The 5,908-nt window shown below is 40.1% G+C and overlaps 1 pseudogene; it reads right to left on the bottom strand.

Annotated features, from left to right (window-relative positions):
* Positions 1-4,545: 4,545 nt before the first annotated feature.
* On the bottom strand, positions 4,546-5,199 carry LOC127101889 (WAT1-related protein At4g19185-like; annotated as a pseudogene).
* Between the last annotated feature and the right edge of the window lie 709 nt (positions 5,200-5,908).

Here is a 5,908-nt window from a genome sequence, read left to right as displayed (position 1 = left end):
TTATAGGGAGTATAATACTTTGACAGCTCTGTGAACTTAGCAGCATACTCAGTAACAGACCTGTTGCCCTGCTTCAATTCCAAGAATTCTATCTCTTTCTTTCCTCTAACATCCTCTGGAAAATATTTCCTCAAGAATCTCTCTCTGAACACAGCCCAAGTGATCTCAGCATTCCCAGCAGATTCCAATTCAGTGCGGGTAGCAACCCACCAATCATCTGCTTCTTCTGACAGCATATGCGTACCGAACCTGACCTTCTGATTATCGGCACACTCAGTCACTCGGAAGATTCTCTCGATCTCCTTCAACCACTTCTGAGCACCATCTGGATCGTATGCTCCCTTGAACATTGGAGGATTGTTCTTCTGGAACTCACTCAGTTGACGAGCAGCTCCCATTCCCACAACATTCGGATTTCCTCCAAGTACTCCAGCTAGCATACCCAGAGCCTCAGCAATTGCAGCATCATCTCTACCTCTTCCAGCCATCTCTATTCTGAAAACCCAACAACTAAAACAATAAGTACTTATAGGGTTACACAACACCTATCCCGTACAGGGGAAACAGAATAATTACGACTCGACTCGACCGACTATGCTCTGATACCACTAATGTAACACCCTTCTAAAATACCCCCAAATATATAATTAAAATAATAAAATATCAATCAGAGTAATTATGCCCCGAAGGGTGTCACACAATCATTTCGCACCAATCATCTGAATATCCTGTCATGCTCATTATTTAATCAAACTAAGACATTTTTGCATAATTCGCAGCGGATACAAAATAACAACATTCAAATCATGTACTACATTACATGCAAAGTTATTCAACAACTGAATGAAAACATAGTAAAACATCCCATCCCGATGTTACATCTACCAGAGCATGACCTACTAAGGACTACACTAGACTCCAGAGACTAGCTTCTACTCAATCACTGCTCGTTACCTGAAAACATATTTGTAAGGGTGAGTTCCTCAATCAATATAATAAGCATTATAAAACATCATGTCATGTTAAGTAATTTAACACATTAATCACCCTAATCACATCACATTCAGTAACGGTACATCAACTCAAACATCATATTCAATACCGATGCAAATCATACTCATACTCAATATCAACACAAACACACATATAATATTGGAATACATCCATTCATATTATACGCCATACACATTTTATGTAATGAGACTCCATGCATGCGGTACCGACTATTCGTGAACATATAGTTCAACTTCACCGACCAAATCCAGGTACGGCTACCAAGCTCACTAGTCCCACTCATTTGAGACCTAGTGACTCACATCACTAATTCCTCACCATGGGAATTAGCTACCACCCCAAGGGCCATGCTATGCACGCTAATCACCTAGCATGCAAATATTAACAACAGTCCAAAATGACTAACATCACTAATTCCTCACCATGGGAATTAGCTACCACCATAAAGGCCACAATATGCATGCTAATTCACCTAGCAATGCAACATCATCAACAACAATCTACAATGGACCTATGCTCACACTCTAAGCCATAAAACAGTCCATACATAATTTCAGACATGATCAATACATTTACAACATTATGCATACCATTTCACATTATCAACACATTTTATCACAAAAGCATATTACATCATGCCAAACAACAATCACAGTATTAGCACACTCTACTAATACCTATACTACTCAAAACAACGGGAAATGATCCCTACTACATCATACATCAGCTAAGTTACATCACTCAGCCTAAACAACCAAAAACTGCACAACAACAGCTCAGGAAAACCACAAGTCTGCCCATACGCGTACTGCCTGCCCCCATACGCGTATGGCGCATTTCCTCGCCCAACCCATACGCGTATCATCTGCCTCATACGCGTATGCTACGCGTACCACTCTCCCATACGCGTACCAACAGAGACAAATCTACGTTCAAAATATCATTTTCCTCACCCATACGCGTAAGGCCTCATCCATACGCGTACCAGCCATCTCATACGCGTATTGCCTAGTGCCATACGCGTATGACCAGAAACCAGAATTTCCAGATCTGCAATGGCTTTCTCTGCTACGAGATCTATCCGATTCAACCTTCCACAGTCCAATTTTTACACACAGTTCATTCACATCATCTAACACGAATCATACACTTCCGATTTCACAAATTGCTAACCTTTCTACCTCTAATTCCTACGAATTTCTTCAATTATAATCCAAATTTCGTTTATCCCAAAAGTTCCCAAATTCATCATACATCATTCAATCAGAGGCAAATCAATGGTTTCTCACTACCCATCACATATTATCCCATAATACCCATTAATCGATGATAAACCCCCCTTACCTGAGTTAATCCGGCAAATCTCTGAGCTTCAAGCTTTTCCTTCCTTCAACCCTTGTTCTCTTTGCCCTTTTCCACTTTCTGTCTCTTTTCCCTTTTCACGTGAAAAAATAAACCTTTTATCAAATGGGACCTTTTTCTAACTTCCAACTTTTATTCCAATAAAATAATAACCCAATAATAGTAATTCCAATAATATAAAAATTCCAATTATTTAATTAAATTAATAAATATATTATTAACTCAATTTAAATAATTATTTTATTTTATCGGGGTGTTACAATGTACGTGTATCTAATATAGACTGATCATCCATCACCTTATCTTTAAGCGAGACTGAATTTTCACTTGCTTTGGCCCGACTCAAATCACAGGAACGTATATCTTCACTGCACCTTTCTTCTTTCTGCATGTCAGAAACTGCAACAGTTCTCGTTCCCATGGAATCCTTTTAACTACTTAACTCGGCATCAAGTCCTTTAACTACACTTCCTCCTTCTAGAGAATCTTGCGGGGGTATTGCAAAAATAGATCTATCAGGATGATGGCCATCAACATCAACTGCATTTTGATCCAGAGTCTGTGTATCTACAACAGCTTCTTCCTTCATCATAGAAGATTCCAAATTTTGATTATTACTTTCAGTTAGTTGAGGGCTTTGCTTCTCATCCACCGTATTTTGAATAGATAGATCAATAATATTAGTTTCCACCACAAGTGCTGATGAATCACGAGTTTCACAATGATCTAAGCCATCAGCCACAGTCTGAGGTTCTCTTTGATTAGTAATGTCAAATTTATCATCGGTAAAGAAGGTTCGACTATGCTCAGACATAGGCAAGTCAATATTTTGGAACATATCATTTGGTTCCAGAATACCTGAACTTCCCTCAATGGATAATTCACCTTCGTGACTTTGGGAAATTCCAGTCTGAGACTGTTCAATTCCTGCGGGCTTCTTCGATCCAGAAAAACTTATATGAGCATCACCGGGTGGTTGTAAATCTGTAACATTATCTGTAAATTCATTTCTATCATCAGGTTTTGGATTGGAGTCCATTTGCTTAGCTAAGCAAGCCAGTTCATCATAAGCATCTGATTCCTGAATAACAGTTTGCCTAGGAATATACTCCCCCTGTCCAACAGATTTCAAGAGCATTTCGACAGACTCTGAGGAAGTGGCCTCAGACCACACATTGCCATACCTTGATATATAGCAAGATCCAGCAGCAGTTGAGTTGAACTCTATGCTACTACCCCCACGGGAGAATGCGTCAATCCACTGGTTATCTTCGTTAATTTCAATCAGGAATGTCTGGCCTTGCACCAACGAATCTTGTGCAACTGGTTTCCACATCACCATGAGAACCGGCTTCCGCTACATCCGACTCATCCACAAATGCTGCCCACATGCACACGGTAGTCATTTCTTATAAGGTTGCGAACGGAGATCCATTTTTTCGGTAAATACTTCTGGTTTGATCGGTACTTAGACGACTTTCAGTGATATCAAAGGCACTACCAAGCTTTTGCTTCCGCCGATGGTACATTATGAAAGCTAGAATGTCTACATGTTGACACTGCTATTGATGCCAGAACTAAGCCGACGGTAACAGACACTGTCTTTTTGGATTTCGACGAGTTTTGGCACCGAGTTGTATTGCAAGGCAACTTTATGTTTGCAATTTCGGGGATTTCTTTTGGCGTAACACCAACTCCGTGAAATTTCAATTCTCTTTGCGTAATTTATATCACTGATTGTTCATCCCGAAACTTCAATAGGTGAGTGCATTCGCTTCGTATCAATGTCGTTTTCTTTAAACTTCACGCACGCTTCAACTTTGTCCTTGAGAGAAGCCACGACGCCGTCAGTGCACGACGAAGGTCCTTGTGTATCACTCTGATCATGAGATCGTACATCAACAGAAAAGGTTTCTGTCCTGAAGAATGTCAGTACCTTGGCAGTTGGAATGGAATTTCCCTTGGGAAAAACAAAGGTACTTTGTTTATTGTCTGGTGCACTGTCCTGTGCATCTGAACCAGAACCTTCCGCTCAATTTTGGAAAACAGGTTCGACACATCCGATGCAGCATTCTCGAGATCTTGGCTTGTGAATCTACTTTTGAAGTTGATTTACCTTTGGAAATCATGCCGTTTTGCTTTTGAGTATTCTGACTCAGCACATTGCTGTCACGGCTTGCATTCGTTTTCTGCGACAATGCTTGGTTTATAATTGGTTTCCGGCTTTGGTAGTGAAGATAATCCAAATTTGCTCCATGTGATGATTCCATAATTAAGTGAAGATGCAATAATTTCAGCATATAAAATGGCAAATGTTTCAGACTGATTCAAACTCCAATCAGTTAACTCATCAGTTTGAAGTATGATGTAGTTACCATCAGTAAAGCTCCAAAGCAGTACAAATATGTTATGACAGATAGGTTTGCAGGATACTTTTTTAATAATGGAGCCTGAATGGATAGAAAAGAAGCCATGCACATGCAGTTCCCTATGAAGCACAAAACTCCAAGATGAAAATGGTCAAGTCCAAGATCCATTAAACCACTAACTAACCATCTAGAAGGCTCTGGTTGACCTCTGGAACTTATTTCACTGTGTGATATAATATCCAATTCCGACGATCCTACCAGTGTTGGTCCACGGTACAAAACCATCATTAAGGCCCCCCAAAACACCGACGAAAATTCCTCCACCCTTGGACAGACCTTCATATCTTAGCAAGTTTACTCTTTCTGTACCCACCATTATAGCCAACACAAATGTAAAGACTGGAGTCGCTGGCTGAATTGCAGCAACATAAGTTGGATTTTGTCTTCCTGTCATGAAAAATCAGATGCAGGTTTATTGGAATTGTCTTCCTGTCATGTAAAATCAGATGCAGGAAGATCTAGCAATCTGGTGTAATGTACTTCCGTCATCAACCAAACAGACTCACAAAATCAACTTCAGATATATCGATCAACTGATAGCTGGTACGGTTCACATGGGAAACATCACAACTGTGAGATGAAGGAAAAAATCTTCAAGCTTTTCTTTTATTGAAAATATCAATGCCGTCAAGTGACACTTCGCATGTCCATGTTGTTATATGCTGCATTTCCAAATTTCATTCCAATATCGCCTGTTATATGTTGCATAAACAATGAAACATGGGGTTGTGAATAACAAATTCATATGTTTGTGGATCCAATGTTGCAGTTGTTTCAAGCCCCTTGTACATTGGATTCATGACCAAGTTTGGTTTGGGCATAGCATCCAATTATTTGTGTCCTATTATCAAGAGGCAAAACTTTGCCTACTGCTCATCAGCTCCTTGTCCTTTGATAGCAGGCACAACATCCCCAATAACTCGTATTTCAACGGATCACCTAGCTCTCCTTATAACGGCGGAGGTGGCTTGCCTGCTCAGTACCAACCTTCAGATGGTACCAATTCATCATTTAATAGCTATGGCCTGAGTGGGTATGGTGGAAATCCTGCTTTGGCATCCTTCATGACTAATCCACTTGGAATTGGGAACATGCCAACATCT

This window comes from Lathyrus oleraceus, chromosome 7 (genome assembly GCF_024323335.1).
Source record: "Lathyrus oleraceus cultivar Zhongwan6 chromosome 7, CAAS_Psat_ZW6_1.0, whole genome shotgun sequence".
Taxonomy (NCBI): domain Eukaryota; kingdom Viridiplantae; phylum Streptophyta; class Magnoliopsida; order Fabales; family Fabaceae; genus Lathyrus; species Lathyrus oleraceus.
Note: the sequence above shows the minus strand (reverse complement) of the source record. Positions and strands in the feature narration are given on the sequence as shown.